The sequence below is a fragment of the Lathyrus oleraceus genome, chromosome 1, assembly GCF_024323335.1.
Source record: "Lathyrus oleraceus cultivar Zhongwan6 chromosome 1, CAAS_Psat_ZW6_1.0, whole genome shotgun sequence".
Taxonomy (NCBI): Eukaryota; Viridiplantae; Streptophyta; class Magnoliopsida; order Fabales; family Fabaceae; genus Lathyrus; species Lathyrus oleraceus.
Window position 1 is genome coordinate 296,905,242 of NC_066579.1, and position 23,831 is coordinate 296,929,072.

At 32.4% G+C, this 23,831-nt stretch overlaps 1 long non-coding RNA gene across 1 annotated transcript; it reads left to right on the plus strand.

Annotated features, from left to right (window-relative positions):
• Positions 1-3,680: 3,680 nt before the first annotated feature.
• Positions 3,681-6,386, plus strand: LOC127115682 (uncharacterized). Its single transcript, XR_007800841.1, has 2 exons — positions 3,681-3,954; positions 6,347-6,386. It is a non-coding gene; the product is annotated as an uncharacterized LOC127115682 (long non-coding RNA).
• Positions 6,387-23,831: the final 17,445 nt, after the last annotated feature.

The following is a 23,831-nucleotide window of genomic DNA, read 5'->3' on the forward strand; positions in this document are numbered from 1 at the left end:
TGAATCCAATGTATTTGAAGCTTCAGTTGACGATGACTGAGCGAGAATCTTTGACAGATGACAGTTGTAGAACAAAGTCTTGTCAGGATGCAGTTACTTTCCAAATCCCTAATTTTTTCCTAGATTGCCCCAGGGTGAGGTACTCAATCTAGCGGGATATATACTCATTTTTTTATGTCTCTAACTTTTGCCTGGACCGCCCTTTCGGATTTTCAATCCACCGTGACGCTCATTTTTGCCTAAGTCGCCCTTTTGGGTTTTCAACTTAGCGAGTTATTCTGTTTTTATTTTAGGCGAAGTATTTCTTGATTGCATCTGAATTTACAAGACAAGTGAAATCCTCCCCATCCATAGTTGTAAGTATCAAAGCACCGCCTGAAAATGCTCTCTTAACAACATATGGACCTTCATAGTTTGGAGTCCACTTGCCCCTGGAATCGGGCGCGAAAGACAAGACTTTCTTGAGCACAAGGTCACCTTCTCGGAAAACATGTGGTTTGACCTTCTTATCAAAGGCTTTCTTCATCCTTTGCTGATGTAACTGACCATGGAATATGGCAGTCAATCTCTTCTCTTCAATCAAATTCAGTTGGTCATAACGACTATGACCCATTCAGCTTCGGTCAACTTGGCTTCCATCAAGATTCTCATTGACGGGATCTCAACCTCCACGGGGAGCACAACCTCCATGCCATATACAAGAGAGAAAGGGGTTGCTCTTATTGAAGTGCGAACGGATGTACGATAACCATGCAAAGCAAATGGCAGCATCTCATGCCAATCTTTGTACGTAACAACCATCTTTTGGATAATCTTCTTAATGTTCTTATTAGCAGCTTCAACAGCCCCATTCATCTTGGGTCTATAGGGAGAAGAATTATGATGTGCAATCTTGAACTCACTACACAGCTCTTTCATCATCTTGTTGTTCAAGTTAGATCCATTATCAGTAATGATCTTGTCTGGAAGACTATAACGACATATGAGTTGATTCTTGATAAACTTCACAACCACCTGCCTGGTCACATTCGCATATGATGCCGCTTCAACCCATTTGGTGAAGTAATCAATTGCTACGATAATAAAACGGTGATCGTTGGACGCCTTTGGCTCTATCATGCCAATCATGTCAATTCCCCACATGGAGAAAGGCCATGGTGAGGAAATAACATTCAGAAGTGTTGGGGGAATATGAATCTTATCCGCATAAATCTGACACTTGTGGCATTTCTTCACATACTTGCAGCAGTCAGGCTCCATTGTCAGCCAATAGTAGCCTGCTCTTAACATCTTCTTTTCCATGGCATGTCCATTGGAATGAGTACCAAATGAACCCTCATGGACTTCAGTCATCAACATGTCTGCTTCGTGTCTATCCACGCATCTGAGCAAAACCATGTCAAAATTCCTCTTATAAAGCACATCACCATTGAGGTAGAAACTGCCAGATAATCTCCTCAAGGTCTTCCTATCTTTAACAGATGCCCCAAGCGGGTAAATCTGACTTTGAAGAAAACACTTGATATTAAAATACCATGGCTTATCATCTTTCACTTCTTCAACTGCAAATACATGAGTTGGTCTATCCAAGCGCATCACAGTGATATTGGGAAGTTCATTCCAATATTTCACCATAATCATAGAAGCAAACGTAGCAAGAGCATCTGCCATCCGATTCTCATCTCGAGGAATATGATAGAAGTCAACCTCAGTAAAGAAAGTTGAAATCCTCCTCGCATAATCTCTGTATGGGATGAGGCCAGGCTGATTCGTCTCCCATTCACCCTTAATCTGATTAACAACAAGGACTGAATCACCATAAACATCAAGATGTTTGATCCTAAGATTAGTACACTCTTCTAAACCCAAAATACAGGCCTCATACTCCGCCATATTATTCGTGCATTTGAAAGTTAGCGTTGCTGTAAAAGGAAAATGTATACCCTGAGGAGTAATAATCACTGCCCCAGTATCATTTCCATATTGATTAACAACACCATCAAACACCATGCCCCATCGGGAATCAGGCTCTGGCCCTTCATCGAGCGTAGGCACATCGCAATCTTTCATTTTCAAATACAGAATCTCCTCATCTGGGAAGTCGTACTGAACAGACTGATAATCCTCAATTGGTTGATGTGCCAAGTGATCAACCAAGATACTAACTTTAATAGCTTTATGAGCTCGATACTCAATGTCATACTCAGACAACAACATCTGCCAACGGGAAATCCTCCCAGTTAAAGCAGGCTTCTCAAAGATATACTTGATTGGATCCATTTTGGATATCAACCAAGTCGTATGATTCAACAAATACTGGCGTAAGCGCTTAGCATCCCAAGCCAAAGCACAACATGTCTTCTCAAGCATTGAGTACCGAGACTCATAATCAGTGAGCTTCTTACTCAAGTAGTATATAGCATACTCTTTCTTCCCTGATTCATCTTGCTGACCCAATACATAACCCATGGAGTCATCAAGCACTGTTAAGTACATAATCAATGGTCTCCCTTCAACAGGCGGAGACAGAATCGGAGGCCCAGACAAATACTCTTTAATACTGTCAAAAGCTTTTTGGCAATCCTCGGTCCAAACATGACGCTGATCTTTCCGAAGGAGCTTGAATATAGGCGCACATGTGGCAATCATGTGGGATATAAATCTGGAAATGTAATTCAAGCGGCCAAGAAAACCTTAGACTTTCTTCTCAGTTTTGGGCGCAAGCATCTCTTGTATTGCTTTGACCTTGGCAGGATCAACTTCAATACCTCTTTCACTGACAATAAAGCCCAATAACTTGCCGGAACGGACTCCAAATGTACACTTGTTCGGATTTAAGCGGAGTTTGTACTTCCTCAAACGCTGGAAAAGCTTCAACAAGTGCTCTACATGTTCAACTTCCGTTTTAGACTTCGCAATCATATCATCAACATACTCCTCGATCTCCTTGTGCATCATATCATGAAACAAGGTAGTCATAGCTCGTTGATACGTGGCTCCGACGTTCTTCAAACCGAAAGGCATCACTCGATAACAGAATATTCCCTAAGGTGTGATGAATGTTGTCTTCTCCATATCCTCGGGCGCCATTTTAATCTGGTTATAACTGGAAAACCCGTCCATAAATGAGAAGACATTGAATTTATCCGTATTGTCTACCAACATATCAATATGTGGTAGGGGAAATCATCTTTCGGACTAGCTTTATTCAAGTCACGGTAGTCCACACACATTCGGACTTTTCCATCTTTCTTAGGCACAGGCACAATATTGGCCACCCATTGAGGATATGTAGAAGTCACCAGAAACCCCGTATCAATTTGCTTCTGAACTTCTTCTTTAATCTTCACTACCATATCAGGATGAGTTCTTCTGAGCTTCTGCTTCACAGGCACACACTCAGGCTTCAAAGGCAGGAAATGTTGCACAATATCAGTATCCAGACCAAGCATGTCTTCATATGACCAGGCAAAGACGTCGACATATTCTTGTAGCAACTCAATCAACCCCTTCTTCACAGATTCTTCCAGGAGTGACCCAATCTTCACTTCACGAACACAATCTTCAGACCCCATTTTGACTGTTTCCAGATTCTCAAGATGCGGCTGAATGATCTTCTCCTCTTTCATCATCTTGTGTTTTTGCCAGAGGGATCGAATCAAGATCATGGCGTGGTGAATGTTTGTGGGCCGAATGCGGAGGATTTGTCGAGTTTGGATTACCCGGATACGGTTGTTTTTGTGGGCGGGTTTGACCCGTTAAATGATTGGCAAAGGAGGTATTGTGATTGGTTGAGGAAATCAGGGAAAAATGATGAGTTGATTGAATATCCTAATATGATTCATGCTTTTTATATTTTTCCTGATTTGCCTGAAGCTACTCAGTTGATTATGCAAGTTAAGGATTTTATTCACAAGAAATTTTAATTATAAATGATGATCATTGATGATTGTTGTAATAATACTGCTATGATGATAACATTAAGGGATAATAATATCACAAAGAGCGCACAACATAGTTTTATATTCTCTGAAAGAAATAAGGAATTGATCTATAGTTGTCATAGAGAGCATACAACATAGTGTTATATTCTCTGAAAGTTTATTATGTTTTAGTGTAATCAGTATAATGTGAGTGATCATCAATGATATGGTTTATGTTTAGTGTAATTAGTATATGGGTTTGCATAATTTGACAAGTTAAAATAATTGACACACAATACCAATCCTCTGCACAAGTAGTCGTACTTGATTGTATGATAGGGGCAGGTGAAGAGGGTCGGCATTTACGAATCACATGAAATCTATGAAGTAGCATATAAATTCTCAGTTATGCCCATTCTAGTGATATGCATACACGTGCAACTAATACACATGGTGACATTTATATATTTGCAATTTCGAGTATATTAATATTTATCTAGAGATATTTATATATTTGTGTGCAATTATGAGTCTGTTACAATATATTTGTACACAATTTTGATTATTTAATATAAGAAAAATTAACTGTTCTAGAAATAGCATACCTATCTAACAAATTACTTTTCAATCAATTGTGTTCAATTTCTCATTTTTTCTGCATTATAAATTCAATTTCAACTACTAGTATGTAATCAAACTATTTATGTGGCAATTCAATCAAACACATAGCAATCACTTCTATGTTTCTATCCTATCTTCTATAACATACAAAAATTCATCATATCTCTCATCTTTTTAACTTCATTCCAAAATTTCATTGTTTACCATCAATCTTCAATCCTTCTTTAGATCATTTAGATAATGAAATTATTTTATAGCCTTTTTCATTGTTCAACTTATTCCACTTCTAGATGTTTTTGTTAACCAATATAAGAGCATTTTATGGATCTTATGATGAAAATATGTAAGTTAGGCTTAACAAGAAACTTACAAATAACAGTCCAGGACTTGGGTTACTGTATCAAAAGTCTTTTCATAATGTTAAATTATGAATTGTTGAAGGGGTTGAAGATGAGGTTGAAATTGAAATTTCTCATCCTGTTTAAAGGAGCTGTCATGTTGTTTTAAGGAGTTGTTTCAGTGTGTTCTGTTTGAAGAGGTTCTTTTTGTTTGAAGGGGTTGAAAGTAAAATTTCGGTAGAAGGATGAGGAGATAACATATAACTAAAGAGGTGCAAAAGGCATGTGTCTGAGTGTGCTGTATGATGTGCAGAAGAAAATGATGGAGTGTCCAGTCTGATTGTGTAGAAAAAAATGATGGTGTTGTCTGATTATGCAGAAGAAAATGTTGATAGTGTGTTTTAGATCCCTTTCATAATGTTAAATTAAGGTAGAAAAATCCCTTTCATAATGTTAAATTAAGGTAGAAAAAGTCATGTACAAAAGTCATAAAGAGGTGCAAAAGCCATGTGTAAAAAGTCAAATCAATGGGTTGCTGATGCATAAAAAATAAGAATAGGTAGAATTAAAAAAAAGCCAAATAAATGTTGCTGATGCAGAAAAAAAAAATCAAAGAAATTGGTCGAAGAAGAAACCAGAAAAATGAGGGTTTAAAATAGATTTTCTATTTTAAAATTTAATATTCTATATAAAATTATAAATAATAAAATATATTAATACATAATTAATGACATTAAATTTATCAAAAGAAAATATATAATAATGATGGGACTTTTTATGGAACATTAAAAATATCAATGGTATTAAATGGAATTTAAAATAAATAGTATTAAACGCAATTTATGTTCATATTATTCTTAAATATATATGTAATATATGAATTAACTATTATTAAAATTGTGATATAATATGAAAAACTCACAATTGATATATGATCATAAAAAAAATTATATAATTATTTATATATTTTTGGCATCTCATTAATTATGTGAGTTATATAGTTATATAATCAAATAATAATAGAATATGACACAAAATTATAAGACTGAGATTGGAAAAAGATACAATAAAAAAATTAAATAATTAATGAAAGAAATATAATTTTTGAATAACTATTTTATAAAATTGATTAAATAAATATTATTAAATTATTAAATTATCCTATTACTTTTTTTTACTAAATTAACATTTATTTAGGCGGTAAAACTTATTGAAATTATTTAAAAACTTTTATATATTTGAGGGGAGAAATATATGTCTTTGATGTAAATAAGTAAAAAATATGTATTTACTTGAAAAATAAGAAATTTTGAATAAATATTAAATATATTTTAATTATTAGTAAATAAATATTTTTTAATTTTAAAATAAATTAATCATGAATTAATTATTAAACCATATCATTAATAATTGTAAAAGTTAGTTTTATTACAATATAAGAATTATATGTAAGTTATAAATGAGGTAATAATATTGATATGATGATAACATTAAGGGATAATAATATCCTACAGAGCACACAACATAGTGTTATATTCTCTAAAAGAAATAAGGAATTGATCTGTAGTTGTCATAGAGAGCACACAACATTTTGTTATATTCCCTAAAAGTTTATTATGTTTTAGTGTAATCTATATAATTTGAGTGATCATCAATGATATGGTTTATGTTTAGTGCTCAGATTTTCAAAGTTTGTACTATTTTTTTTAAATCAAGTTTTTGTCTTGAATTTAGCATATGGGTTTGCATAATTTGACAAGTTAAAATAATTGATACACAACACCCATCCTCTGCACAAATAGTCGTACTTGATTATATGATAGGGGCACGTGAAGAGGGTCGGCATTTACGAATCACATGAAATCTATGAAGTAGCATATAAATTCTCAGTTATGCCCATTTTAGTGATATGTATACACTTGCAATTAATACTCATGGTGACATTTATATATTTACAGTTTCGAGTATGTTACATATATTTATCTAGAGATATTTATATATTTGTATGCAATTTTGAGTATGTTACAATATATTTGTATACAATTTTAAATATTTAATATAAGAAAAATTAACTAGAAATAGCATACCTATCTAACAAATTACTTTTCAATCAATTGTGTTCAATTTCTCATTTTTTCTGTATTATAAATTCAATTTCAACTACTATTATACAATCAAACTATTTATGTGGCAATTCAATCCAACACAGAGCAATCACTTCTATGTTTCTATCCTATCTTACCACTTATGCATATTTTTGTTAACCAATATAAGAAACTTACTGGATCTTAGGATGAAAATACGTGAGTTAGGCCTAACAAAAAACTTACTAATAACATTCCTGGATTTGGACTACTGTATCAAAAGTCTTTGGTGAAGGGGTTGAAGGTGAGGGTGAAAGTGAAATTTCTCATCCTGTTTAAAGGAGCTGTCAAGCTGCTTTAACGAGATATTTTTGTGTGTTTCTGTTTGAAGAGGTAGAAGGATGAAGAGATAAGATATAACTAAAGAGGTGCAAAAGGCATGTGTAGAAGAAAATGTTGATAGTTGTGTTTTAGATCCCTTTCATAATGTTAAATTAAAGTAGAAGGATGAAGAGATAAGATATAACTAAAGAGGTACAAAAGCCATAAAGAGGTGTAAAAGCCATGTGCAAAAGCCACCTAAAAAAGAAGAGAATATTGATCCAAAAAAATAAAAACAATATCAAAGAAATTGATCGAAGAAGAAGCCTGAAAAAATGAAGGTTTAAAATAGATTTTCTATTTTAAAATTTAATATTCTATATAAAAGTATAAATAATAAAATATATTAATACATAATTAATGACATTTAATTTATCATAAGAAAATATATAATAATGATGGGACTATTTGTGGAACATTAAAAATATCAATGTTATTAAATGAAATTTAGAATAAATAGTATTAAACGCAATTTATGTTCATATTATTGTTAAATATATATGTAATATATGAATTAAATATTATTAAAATTGTGGTATAATATGAAAAACTCACAATTGATATATGATCATAAAAAAAATTATATAATTATTTATATATTTTTGGCATCTTATTAATTATATGAGTTATATAGTTATATAATCAAATAATAATAGAATATGACACAATATTAGAAGACTTAGATTGGAAAAAGATACAATAAAAAAATTAAATAATTAATGAAACAAATATAATTTTTTTCCTAATTATTTTATAAAAATGATTAAATAAATATTATTAAATTATTAAATTATCCTATAACTTTTTTTTATAAATTAACATTTATTTAGGCGGTAAAACTTATTGAAATTATTTAAAAACTTTTATATATTTGAGGGGAGAAATATATGTCTTTGATGTAAATAAGACAAAAATATGTATTTACTGGAAAAATAAGAAATTTTGAATAAATATTAAATATATTTTAATTATTAGTAAATAAATATATTTTAATTTTAAAATAAATTAATCATGAATTAATTATTAAAATATATCATTAATAATTGTAAATGTTAATTTTATTACAATATACGAATTATATGTAAGTTATAAATGATGATCATTCATGATTGTTGTAATAATATTGATATGATGATAATATTAAGGGATAATAATATCATAGAGAGCACACAACATAGTGTTATAATTTCTGAAAGAAATAAGGAATTGATCTATAGTTGTCATAGAGAGTACACAACATAGTGTTATATTCTCTAAAAGTTTATTATGTTTTAGTGTAATCAATATAATGTGAGGGATCATCAATGATATGGTTTATGTTTAGTGCTCAGATTTTCAAAGTTTGTACTATTTTTTTTAAAATCAAGTTTTTGTCTTGAATTTAGTGGTTTGCATAATTTGACAAGTTAAAATAATTGATACACAATACCCACCCTCTTCACAAATAGTCGTACGAATCACATGAAATCTATGAAGTAGCATATAAATTCTCAGTTATGCCCATTCTAGTGATATGCATACTCGTGCAATTAATACACTTGGTGACATTTATATGTTTGCAATTTCGAGTATGTTTGAGTATCTTACAATATATTTGTATACAATTTTAATTATTTAATATAAGAAAAATTAACTGTTCTAGAAATAGCATACCTATCTAACAAATTACTTTTCAATCAATCAAACTATTTATGTGGCAATTCAATCAAACACAGATAATCACTTCTATGTTTCTATCCTATATTACCACTTCGGTATGTTTTTACCATTTATGCATGTTTTGTTAACCAATATAAGAGCATTTTATGCATCTTATTATTTTATGGATCTTATGATGAAAATATGTGAGTTAGGCCTAACAAGAAACTTACAAATAACAGTCCTGGATTTGGGCTACTGTATCAAAAGTCTTTTCATAATGTTAAATTATGTATTTTTGAAGGGGTTGAAAGTGAAATTTCTTATCCTGTTTAAAGGAGTTGTCATGTTGTTTGATGGAGTGTGATGTCTGATTGTGTAGAAGAAAATATTGATACATGTGTTTTAGATCTTTTCATAATCTTAAATTAAGGTAGAAGATCCCTTTCATAATGTTAAATTAAGGTAGAAGATCTCTTTTATAATGTCAAATTAAGGTAGAAGGATGAAGACATAAGATATAACTAAAGAGGTGCAAAAGCCATAAAGAGGTGCGCAAAAGCCATGTGCAAAAGCCACCTAAAAAAGAAAAGAAAAAAAAGCCAAATTAATGTTGCTGATGCAGAAAAATAAAAACAATATCAAAGAAATTGATCGAAGAAGAAACTGGAAAAATGAAGCTTTAAAATAGATTTTCTATTTTAAAATTTAATATTCTTGATAAAATTATAAATAATAAAATATATTAATACATAATTAATGATATTAAATTTATCATAAGAAAATATATAATAATGATGGGACTATTTGTGGAACATTAAAAATATCAATGTTATTAAATGGAATGTATTAAACGCAATTTATGTTCATATCATTGTTAAATATATATGTAATATATGAATTAAATATTATTAAAATTGTGATATAATATGAAAAACTCACGATTGATATATGATCCTAAAAAAATTATATAATTATTTATATATTTTTGGCATCTTATTAATTATGTGAGTTATATAGTTATATAATCAAATAATAATAGAATATGACAGAAAATTAGAAGACTGAGAATGGAAAAAGATACAATAAAAAAATTAAATAATTAATGAAAGAAATGTAATTTTTGACTAATTATTTTATAAAATTGATTAAATAAATATTATTAAATTATTAAATTATCCTATTACTTTTTTTTACTAAATTAACATTTATTTAGGCGGTAAAACTTATTGAAATTATTTTTAAAAATTTATATATTTGAGGGGAGAAATATATGTCTTTGATGTAAATAAGACAAAAATATGTATTTACTGGAAAAATAAGAAATTTTGAATAAATATTAAATATATTTTAATTATTAGTAAATAAGTATTTTTTAATTTTGAAATAAATTAATCATGAATTAATTATTAAACTATACCATTAATAATTGTAAATGTTAATTTTATTATAATATACGAATTATATGTAAGTTATAAATGATGATCATTGATGATTGTTGTAATAATATTGAAATGATGATAACATTAAGAGCACACAACATAGTGTTATATTCTCTGAAAGTTTATTATGTTTTAGTGTAATGAATATAATGTGAGTGATCATCAATGATATGGTTTATGTTTAGTGCTCAGATTTTCAAAGTTTATACTATTTTTTTTAAAATCAAGTTTTTGTCTTGAATTTAGTATATGGGTTTGCATAATTTGACAAGTTAAAATAATTGATACACAATACCATCCTCTGTACAAATAGTGGTATGAATCACATGAAATCTATGAAGTAGGATATAAATTATTAGTTATGTCCATTCTAGTGATATGCATACACGTGCAATTAATACACATGGTGACATTTATATATTTACAATTTGAGTATGTTACATATATTTATCTAGAGATATTTATATATTTGTATGCAATTTTGAGTATGTTACAATATATTTGTATACAATTTTAATTATTTAATATAAGAAAAATTAACTGTTCTAGAAATAGCATACATATCTAACAAATTACTTTTCAAACAATTGTGTTCAATTTCTCATTTTTCTTTGTTAACCAATATAAGAGCATTTTATGGATCTTATGATGAAAATATGTGAGTTAGGCCTAACAAGAAACTTACAAATAACAGTCCTGGATTTCGGCTACTGTATCAAAAGTCTTTTCATAATGTTAAATTATGAATGGTTGAAGGGGTTGAAAGTGAAATTTCTCATCCTGTTTAAAGGAGTTGTCTTGTTGTTTTAAGGGGCTGTTTTTGTTTGTTTCTGTTTGAAGATTGAGTGTCCAGTCTGATTATGCAGAAGAAAATGATGGAGTGTGATGTCTGATTGTGCAGAAGAAAATGTTGATACGTGTGTTTTAGATCCCTTTCATAATGTTAAATTAAGGTAGAAGGATGAAGAGATAAGATATAACTAAAGAGGTGCAAAAGCCATAAAGAGGTGCAAAAGCCACCTAAAAAAGAAGAGACCAGATACATCTAAAAGGGTGCAATGAAAAAAAAAAGTCAAATCAATGGTTTGCTGATGCATAAAAAAAGCCAAATCAATGTTGCTGATGCGAAACTTGAAAAATGAAGGTTTAAAATATATTTTCTATTTTAAAATTTAATATTCTTTATAAAATTATAAATAATAAAATATATTAATACATAATTAATGACATTAAATTTACCATAAGAAAATATATAATAATGTTTGGACTTTTTGTGGAACATTAAAAATATCAATGGTATTAAATGGAATTTAGAATAAATAGTATTAAATGCAATTTATATTCATATTATTCTTAAATATATATGTAATATATGAATTAAATATTATTAAAATTGTGATATAATATGAAAAACTCACAATTGATATATGATCATAAAAAAATTATATAATTATTTATATATTTTTGGCATCTTATTAATTATGTGAATTATAGAGTTATATAATCAAATAATAATAGAATATGACAGAAAATTAGAAGACTGAGATTGGAAAAAGATACAATAAAAAAATTAAATAATTAATGAAAGAAATATAATTTTTGACTAATTATTTTATAAAATTGATTAAATGAATATTATTAAATTATTAAATTATCATATTACTTTTTTTTACTAAGGGAGCCCTTCTTGCAAAGATGTATTGTAGGTTGGTATTTGTGAAAAGATTTGTGCAAACAAGATTGGGGAGATGAGAAAAGAATGTACATATTTACAATTTTGTTGTTTGAATGGATAAACTCATTGCCTACGTATCATCACAAAGGTAGGATCAAAACCTCGTAGTTTGGGGAAAAAATCTCAAAAGATTGGTGAATTGATTTGATCAAAAGCATTAAGGTCTTTTGTTATCAAAGGGAGAAAACTCAACCTAAACCAACAATCCACCACGTGAGGAGAGCTTCAACATACTAGTGAGGGAACCACCCTATAATAAGTATGGAAGACTTATAGTCCAATCACTAAGGATAAGGTGAGGTTTACATCAACCACTATGATAACTCAAACCTATGGCTAATGTTTAGGAAAATAAGTTTTAACAAAGGTGGCCATTGGAACCACAAAAATAACTTGAAGTGAGTTGTATTTACAAGTTAGAAGCATTCACAAAGTAAGGTCAAAGTTGACTTATGATTCATTTACAATGAGTATTAATGAAAAGAGTTTGGAAAATCAAAGGCATATGACCTAGGTTTCTAGTTTTGAAAACAATGTCAAAGTTTGCACAAAAATGAGTTTGACTTGGGTTAGAGTGGAGAGAAGAAGAGAAGGGCTAGTCCTAAACATGCAAAGATGAGAGAAGAGATAAAACCCTTGGATTTCCCTTTCTTGAGATCATAAAGATGATTCAAGATGCTCTTTTCCTTTGGACTTAGCAATTAACTCAAGCAATCAAACAAATATTCAATCAAGCTTCTAGGATCTCCATTTGGTTTGTCTCTCTTAACTTGGCTATTCGTGACAATGGTCCTCCTTACTATCTCAAGTTTGGAATCCCTATCACACAAGAACAAACAATCAAAAAGTTCACAATGCAATAAGAGGAATGGACAAAGAATGAATTTAGATTAGGGGTCATTTGAAGTCAACTTTAAGATTTAGCATTCGAAAGGCACGAGGCCTAGTTGCTCTTCAACAAATTTAGCATTCTAAAGGCATGAGGCCTAGTTGCTCTTGAACTCCTTTAAGCATAGGTAAGGTCCTAATTCTAAGTCCTTTCTCCTTTTTGCATTGGGTTCACACAAACAAGGACAAACAAACACAAAGCAACAAGATATTTATATACAATAATGAGCTCAAATGAGCAAAAGAAAAATGACATAAACATAAAATATGAGCTCAAGTGAGCAAAGGGAAAAAGCAATATGAATAAATGACATAAACATAAAATATGAGCTCAAGTGAGCAAAGGGAAAAAGCAATATGAATAAATGAGCAAGAAAGTAAATTGCATTAAAGTAAATTGCAAGAAATTAAATGCTTGAATTAAAGTTAATAGTTGGTAGTTAATGTTAGTGTGTTATAAGACAATTTAGAGCTATGTTAAGCAATCATAAGTGGACTAATGTAGTACTCACCTATCTGAGGCCGGTCAATAAAATTATAGACAAATAAACACAAGTTAGAGGTCATGACTAGTAAGCCAAGCTCCTACAACTTGCCATGCCAAAAGAAAAGAAGGAAAGCCTTGTATGGATCTTAGGTTTTTTGCTTGACCAAGAAGCAACCTATCTTGGACACAAAGCAATTCACTTGATCTTTGATGAAGTTGATATTGATTTGGATCAAAGAAGGTTAAGCCTCTAATTTGTAAAGACTAACCACAAATCATTAACTCATTGGCCAAAATAAAAAGAAGAAGATGAAGATGAAATGAAATGGACAAAAGGAGAATTTAAATGACATTAATCAAAACACAATGATCAAATGTGAATCAAAATCAACATCAACAAATGGTAAACAGGAGAGAAATGAAGATTAGGAGTCAACAAGGTCAACCATATTTTTTGGTATTTTTGAAATTAAAATAATACATAAAAGAAAATGAACAAAATATGGTCAAACTTCAAATTCAATTCAAATCAACTTCAACAAGTCCAATTGAATCATCATAAGTCTAACATGGTCAAACAAGGTTTGACAAATTTTCTCAACATTTTTTAAAAATAGAAACTATTTTAAAACAATTAAAAACAAATAAAAATAACACAAATGAACTAAAATCTCAAATAAATATCAAATCAATTAAGAAATTGATAAGAATATTTTTCATAGACTTATCATGATCCATATGTGTTAAGAAAATATTTTTGGAATTTTTGGATATCAAAAAGTATTTTAAATAAATTAAAAACTATTAAAAAACAGAATAATTCACAAAAAATATTAAATGGAATCACAAAAATAATTAAAAATCAGATTATGAAACTAGATTTTTCAAGAAAATTTTTAGTGTTGGTCTCATATTTTTGTGATTCCAAATAAAAGAGTTCTGAATTTTTGAAATAAAATGGAGTAAAAGAAAATAAAACAGAAATTAGAAAAAGAGAAAAATCAGGAAGCGTTGGATCCACTTCATTAATTGACGTTGACACATCCAATGACTCAAAGGCGTGCGCGTTATGAGTCAAGCACGAAGCAAACTGAATTAAAAAAAGTCAAAAGAACTAAAGGCCAAGATTAGATCAGATGAGTGGGATCCAACGGGCCAGGTGGTTCCAGGTGGGGATGGTGGTGGAAACCACCGTCTTCTCCAGTGGACCAACTGATTCCGGCCACCAGTTGCAGGTTTTTAAACCTCAACCAACATACGCGTGCCATATACCAAAATGAAGCTGGGGTGATGTACATCACCCCTGTAACCTTGGATTGTCCTCAAGATCTCTATCAAGTGAGAAATCTGAGCTTGAACATCCAGGTATGCAAACTGAAAAGCTCTAAAACATGAAATCAAAGCCACCACTGACTTGCCTCTTGCACAAGGACTTCAGAAAACCATTTGAACACAATCAATTCACATTATATGATGAGATATAGATCAAAACAGTTGGATCATATACCTTTGAAGAGCAGCTTTAATCAACATAATTCCTTCCAACTTTTGCTTGCAATTTGATCTTGAGATGTGATATGAATGCAAGGCTAAGGAATAAGTCTTGAAGATCAACCGATTTTGTTGAACTTCAAGCTTGAATTGAGAAAATCAAAATCAAAATCCTTTGGTCTGGTTGAGTTTTCACTTTTGCAGAGTTTCGGGTTGCCTTAAGGTTGAAATTTGAATGAGGCAAGCATTGTATTTATAGCTGAGATGCAAGCAAGTAAGTGCCAAACTCGTGTGCATGATCATTGGGTCCTCCATGCATGGGCCTGTACAGGCGCATGTGAGGCCTAATCTTGGATGGAAATAAATTCTAAGCTCATTTGAAGAGGGTTTGGACGTGCAATTTGAACTATAATGGCTTGTGCATGAAGATTCAAAGTGAAATGCATAATTGGGCCTAAATATTCCCCTCTTCGAAAGTCACACATAGAAAATCCAAACATAGGCATGTGAGTAATGTTTGGGAAGGTCTTGACATAAGGAACAAAAGCTATATTGGGAAAAAATCCATTTGGAGTTTGGAAATTTGTGAAAACTGACCTTGAAGTTTGAGGTACAAAACATGTCTTTGAAAAATTTACCAAAAGTGGCCAACTTCAAGCCCTTCTGTTTCAATGATGCAAGCCTCAAATGGAAACACCTCCAACATAAAAGTTGTATATATTTTCAAGATAATCAATTTGGACTTAAATTTTTGCATCATTTGTATTTTTGATGAGAAAGTTATAGGCACTTGAAGTTGGACTTTTTCAAGATTCAATGGTTTTGGTCCAAAGTGACCTATAATATTTTGTATTATCACATGTACTTCTTTTAGGATTATGAAATTTTGTCAAACATAACATTTGAATTAAACATCTTAAGATTTCCAATTCAATTTGTCTCACCTCTAAATCATAAAAAATGAAGGAGTTAGGTCCCTGGGAAGTTGACCAAAAATTAGGGTTTCAGTCAAAATGACCTATTGACAGCAGCTTACACACTTAACCGTGTTCCATCCAAAAAGGTTGAGAAGACACCATATGAGATATGGAGTGGTAAGAAACCACATATGTCTTACATGAAGATTTGGGGTTGCGAAGTTTATGTGAAACGACAAATTTCAACTAAGCTTGAGCCCAAATCTGACAAATGCTTATTTGTGGGGTATCCTAAAGAAACAAGAGGGTATTACTTCTACAATCCTTCTGAGGGCAAAGTGTTTGTCGCTCGAACTGGAGTTTTCCTAGAAAAGGATTTTATTTCCAAAGGAATCAGTGGGAGGAAAGTAGAGCTTGAAGAAATTCAAGAATCACAAAGCATTGATACACCTATGGAGGAATTAGAGCAGGAAATACAAGTAGTTATGGAAGAGCAACCTGCTCAAGTAGAACAAGACCATCGTAGGTCAAACAGGATATGTCACCAACCTGAGAGATATGGATATCTCATAACTGATCAAGATGATGTATTACTCATGGATCAAGATGAGCCTGTGACCTACCAAGAGGCCATAACTGGTCCCGAGTTTGAGAAGTGGCTAGAAGCCATGAAATCTAAAATGGATTCCATGTACACAAACCAAGTTTGGACCTTGGTAGAGCCTTCTGTAGGAGTTAACCCTATAGGATGCAAGTGGGTCTTCAAAAAGAAGACTGACATGGATGGTAAGGTACATACCTATAAGGCAAGACTGGTTGCAAAAGGATATAAACAAATTCATGGGGTTGACTATGATGAAACCTTTTCACCAGTTGCAATGCTTAAATCTGTTTGGATTTTACTTGCTATTGCTGCATATCATGATTATGAAATATGGCAGATGGATGTCAAAACTGCTTTCCTTAATGGGAATCTTCTTGAGGATGTGTACATGACACAACCTGAAGGATTTGACATACCAGAAGAAGCCCAAAAGATATGTAAGTTACAAAGATCAATCTATGGATTAAAGCAAGCTTCCAGAAGCTGGAATCTTTGTTTTGATGAAACGGTAAAACAATATGGATTCATCAAGAACGAAGATGAGCCTTGTGTCTACAAGAAGGTTAGTGGGAGCATGATCGTTTTCCTGGTATTATATGTAGATGACATATTACTCATTGGAAACGATGTCCCTACCCTACAACAAGTAAAGTCTTGGTTGGGGAAATGCTTTTCTATGAAGGACCTAGGTGAAGCAGCCTATATATTAGGAATCAGAATCTATAGAGATAGATCACAAAAACTGCTTGGCCTAAGTCAGAGTACGTACATAGACAAAGTGCTGAGACGCTTTAATATGCATGATTCCAAGAAAGGGTTCATACCTATGCAACATGGCATGTGTCTATCAAAAACACAATCCCCTTCAACTAAGGAAGAAAGGGATCACATGAATAAGATTCCATATGCATCTGCAATAGGATCTATCATGTATGCCATGTTATGTACTCGACCAGATGTCTCGTATGCTTTAAGTGCAACAAGTAGGTACCAATCTGATCCTGGTGATGCCCATCGGGTAGCTGTCAAGAATATCCTTAAGTATTTGAGAAGGACTAAGGACTCATTCTTGATATATGGAGGTCAGGAAGAGTTGGCTGTAATTGGATACACCGATTCTAGCTTACAGACAGATAAGGATGACTTTAGATCGTAATCTGGTTATGTGTTTTACTTAAACGGTGGCGCTGTGAGCTGGAAAAGTTCAAAGCAAGATACAGTTGCTGATTCTACAACCGAGGCCGAGTATATTGCTGTCTCAAGTGCAGCAAAGGAAGTTGTTTGGATCAAAAAGTTCATTAGTGAACTTGGCATAGTTCCTAGCATTGTGGATCTCATTGGTCTCTATTGTGATAACGATGGTGCTATCGCACAAGCTAAGAAGCCTAGATCTCACCAACGATCCAAACACATACTTAGGCGTTATCACCTCATTCGAGAGATAATAGATAGAGGAGATGTGAAAATATGCAGAGTACCTACACTTGACAATATTGCTGACCCACTTACAAAGCCTCTTGCACAGCAGAAGCATGATGGCCATACTAGATCTATGGGCATTAGGGGTATGCCTGATTGGCTCTAGTGCTAGTGGGAGATTGTTGGTGTAAGTCCTAGAGGCCAATACTTTTGGTACTTGTATCGAATTATTTATTAATAATAAAAGGATTTTTCTTTATTATGTTTGTTTAATAAAGTCCCTAGAATAGCTAGTCTGTTTAATGTATCAAGTATGACTTAATCATGAGATCACATTAAACATAAGGACACTATTCTTAAAGTATCCGTAGTCGAGCTTTATTGTGAAGTGGGATAACATTAAAGCATGAAGACTATTATGTTTATAGAATGATGATCACATCTCATGGATCATGGATAAGGAGTTATCAAGTCTTAAACATAGGTATGAATATTAAGAGTAATATTTATACTAGATTGACCCGCTATGAGAATACTATATAGAATGTTATGCAAAGTGTCATAAGTTATTCTCATGGTGATAATGGTGTATACCACCCTTAGACCTGAAACCACTGTGGACCCTAGATGTAGAGTCGAGTGCCTTATTGCTGATCAAACGTTATCCGTAATTGGATGACCGTAAAGACAGTTGATGGGTACTCCACGAAGCATGCTAAGGGACATGAGTGACCTAGAAGGAATTTGCCCATCCTGTGTAACAGGATAAATGTCTACGGGCCCAATATTGAACTGGACTAGGATGACACGGTCTATGCCTTGTGTTCAATATAGACATAATGGCAAAAGGGTAATTATACACATAAGTATTATCACAGAAGGATTTGTCAGATCACATGACATTTTCATGTCTTGGATAGCAGTGATGTGTTGCTAGATACCGCTCACTGTTTATTATGTTAAATGCGTGTGATTTAATATAATTGTCAATGCCGCGAAAACCTATAGGGTCACACACAAAGGACAGATTGATGAGAGATAAAGTAACTAAGGAACACCGTAAGGTACAATGCACTTAAGTGAATTGTAGAACATCGTAAGGTACGGTGTACTTAAGTAGAATACGAAATATGGTAAGGTACCACACGCTTAAGTGATATTGGCATATTATAAGATATGGGCCACATACACTTGAGTGGGTTTTTTAGCTTGCAGCCCACACAAGTGGTTCTATAAATAAAACCCTTGTGTAGAAGCATTTGAGCAGTTGCAATTTCGTTTCTCTCTCTCTCTCACTCAAAGCCTTCATTCGTAGCAGCTAGCACTGAGATTGAAGGAATCTGTTCGTGTGGACTGAGTAGAGGCATTGTCATCGTTCAACGTTCGTGATCGCTCCGTAGATCTGCACCAAAGGTTACAATCGCCACAAGAGGTAACAATTCTATCACTGATCATGCCCATTCGTAAGGATCATTAAAGAAGAAATTTTAAATTCCGCTGCGTTTTGGATCGCCCTTCTCCTTCAGGGTCAACATTGTTCTTGAACGGGGATTTGTTGTTGGGCATATGATGACGAAGCTAGTTGGCGTGGATCAATCAAATACCTTGGCTCAGACACAAATTGTGGCGTTGTAACCAACCTAAACCATGCCATATACGGTTGAGTTGGTCTAGCATCTTGTATGACTGGTTCTGTTAAGATGTGTTATCGTCAATTCCTCCAATGACGACACATCTCTTTTGTGAAGTCTCTCCAGTCGGAATAATCCCATTGGGCATCGACTCTTTGTTGATGCCAATCTCCCAAACACGTCAGAGGTTCTGGAATTTGTTGTTGCATGTCAAACTGCAGTTTTACCCGGTCACTATGGTGCATCTCCACAGTAGTGAACCGGATAATTGGTGTTTTTGTTGTCCAAACTGCATCATCATCATGGCTAATCTGATGATCAAGACCTAAATATGGCCTCCAGATAAACTGCATAAGAATATGACATGATTAGATGATATGTAATTTGATAATTACTTTTAAGTCAAAATAGAGTTGTGTAGAAGTATTACTTTGTCTGGTCCAATATGGTCTAATAGATTGCGATAGACTACTACAGCGTGTTTCAGACACCTGTTGTAGTTCATCCCTCTAACTGACCACCTAGATCAAAAACATTTGAAAAATATTATTTAAAGTTAGTTGTAATATAAAGTCTAATAAATTAGATGGTAAAATTGTAAACTTACTTTGTTGCAAAGGGGAATATGAATGGCTTCTCGTTTACCGGGGCGAATGACCACATTCTTGACCAATCTCATGCTTGTAGTAAATATGCACACGAATAAAACGTACAAGTATTTTTTTTGGTATTTTTACACAACGCACTATATAGATGGGTCAAAACAGCCGAACCCCAACTATATGTGCTTACCTTATTTATTTTTCGTAACAACGATAAATACATAATATTTACCATATTACCAGTACTTTTGGGAAATAAAAAATTACTGAATATAATCATAATATAACACCGAGCTTTAATTATTTTTTCATACTCGGTAGATTCTTCGGTCAATGTTATACTCACATAATATTGTTTGAGATATTTTAAATTAATACCTTGACGCCTAGCTTGACTAGAAGTCTCTCTGTAGCTTGGTCGTCACACAAAGGGGCACCCAGCAATTCATTGCAAATAGAATTATCTTGGTTAACTCTACCATTTACGGTCTTACCATCGATATGTAGACTCAACAACATGTAGACGTCCTCAAGTGTGACGGTACACTCACCGAAAGGAAGGTAAAATGTGTGGGTCTTGGGTCTCCATCTCTCCAACAAAGCAAGAATAAATTTGTAGTCAACCGAGTATGAGAGTATGTTGAGGAGATTACCAAAACCGCATCCTCTAATATATGGTTCTATCAAAGGATCATGGGGTACATATTCATGTACATGACATCGAAATCGTTTTGGGTCCAAATAAAACATATGTAAGTTTAAGGAGTGCCTTAGAGGGGGGTGAATGAGGCACTTAGACGATTTTCTGGATTTTTACGGTTTATTGATTTTTACTCTCTTGAGATGCTTATGTGATGAAAAGCGGTAAAGTGCGGAAAGTAAAGAACACCATGATGTATAGTGGTTCCCCTCACAGATCGAGAGCACTCCACTCCCCTTTCAACACGAAAGAGAATTCACTATAATGTTAGATTCTTAGACAAGACACCTTAAGGCTTTTCTATCTAATTCTAACACACCAAGAACAATCCTCTTGGATTTACAATGTTTAAAGTCCAATCAAGACTCAAATTCTCACAAAAGGACCTCTTGCATCCACACACCAGATAGCAAGGATAAAACCTTACAAACTTATTCTTAACAATCCTAAAAATAAGTTGTAATCAAGAGATACAATTCTGAGTTTTTGTAGAAGATGAAATAGTTGAAAATTTGAAGTATATCAATTTATCAATTGATCTTCTCCTTTGTAACACTTAATTCTCACAATAATTATACACATCTTCTTTGTATGGAATGAAACTATGATGCTTAAAAAGAAGGTTTATGCAAGGTTTCACTCTTAAGAAAATTTGGAAGAACACTTAAAAAATGTTTGAAAGAATATGAGTAATTGATTTGAAATTTTTGCAAGGAGGTGAATTTGAAATCTGAAAAAATAATGTATATATGTTGTCTAAACACCTCCTCAAATGGATGCAATTACCCAAAGGATGCCATGGTTCATGGTAAAGAAAATAGAAAAGTTTATATGAAGAGATGCATTGATTTTCGCCTCTGGTTCAGTGGTAATCGATTACCTTAATATGGGTAATCGGTTACTTGCCTCCAACGTGCAAAAATATTTGAAATTTTCACAGAGTAATCGATTACCTTAAAATGGATAATCAATTACTTCATCCCAGATTTGAAAAATAGCTTAAAAAATGAAGTGCTATGATTTCTTTGATGCATAAAATTACTTCCAATGATTATGGCATGAATGAGACATGTTTTGGACACTTGTATAATCCTCTAGAGGTCAAGTGTTATACATATTCATTTGAAATACGAATCTTCATGAGTTTCATCGAGACTTGATCATTTAGTTGAAAACTTCCTTCATGAGCTTGAATCTTGATCAATCCTTTTTGTTAATCAATCTTAGACTTGTAGAGAAGTTTGTCGTCATCAAAACATTTGAGAAGTCATGTCTTCACAATCTCCCCCTTTTTGATGATGACAACCCAAAAAAAATGAAAGTTCGATCCTAGCATGTTTCTCTAGCAAATGCTCCCCCTTAATTTATGATTTAAGGAGTCTTTTGAAATCTGCATTTTGTTATAGAGAAATAGAAAACAAAGAAATAACATAATAACAATCTCTTCTCCCCCTTTGTCATTAACAAAAAGGGTGAGATAAATAACAATATGCAAACATCATACACCAAGCACCACATAACACAAGAATGAAACAAAAGATAATACAAACATAATATAAACCAAACTTAGTACGGAATGGAAAGATGGATAAAACATAAAAAGCCAATGGACTTAGCATAGTCTTAAAAGAAACTAGAAATGTACTAACTTAAAACCATAAACTAGTGAATAGAAAAAAAGAAACGGCCAACTCAATCACTTTCCGACATATCAAGTACCAATGTTGAAGTGATTGACTTAAGCAAAAGAAAACAAGAAAAAACACTTAAGACCAAAAGTACTCTGTATGACAAAAACTCACGTGTGTTAAAAATTTTTTTAACAAAATTCTGGAAGAAACATTGGTAATCGATTACTCTAAAAAGGGTAGATGGTTACATAGATAAAAAACGCGTGAGGAAGGCAAAAACAGGCAAGGTAATCGATTATCCAATTTGGAGTAACCGATTACTCTAAGACAAAAGTGAAAAAAACAGTAGCTTTGCACAACCCAAACTATGAAGGATTTTCAAAAAATTTAAGTTTGACAAGGTAATATACATACTAATGCAATTTTGAGTGAAAATTTTTTTATCAAAAAATTAAATTTACCTAATATAAAATCAACAAAAGGCAAAATTTTCATATACACATTTTAAAGAGAAATTTCACAAATAAAAAAAATTAAAAACTTGTGTACCTTGGCCTCATTATAATGTATAGTGAATAATTATGGAAGATTTATATATCACCTTCATCCAAAATGCCAAGTTCTCTTCGAATCTTATAAAATGGTTCTTTTGCGAGTGGTTTTGTGAAAATGTCCGCTAGTTGATTATGAGTATCAACAAAGATAACTTCGACACCGCCTTTAAGCACATGATCACGAAGGAAATAGTGTCGAATGTCTATGTGTTTGGTCCTTGAGTGCATGACAAGATTCTTTGTAATATTAATCGCACTTGTGTTGTCGCATCGGAGTGGTATGCATCCAAGATCGATTCCATAGTCACTTAATTGTTGCTTTAGCCAAAGATTATGTGCATAACAACTACCCGCTGCTATGTATTCTGCTTCAGCCGTACTAAGAGCAACACACGCTTATTTCTTACATGACCATGAGACTAATGCATTACCAAGGATGTGACATGTTCCACTGGTACTTTTTCTATATGTTTTGCAACCTGCATAATCCGCGTCAGAATAACCAATTAACTTACAAACACTACCTTTAGGATACCATAAGCCAATGTTGGTTGTTCCTTTGAGATACTTCATGATTCTTTTGACCGCCGTGAGATGTGACTCCTTTGGATTTGCTTGGAAGAGAGCACATAAACACACACTAAACATTATGTCAGGACGACTTGCCGTCAAATATAATAAAGAACCAATCATATCTCGATACTTCGTAATATCAATTAACACATCCGATTTGTATTGATCAACA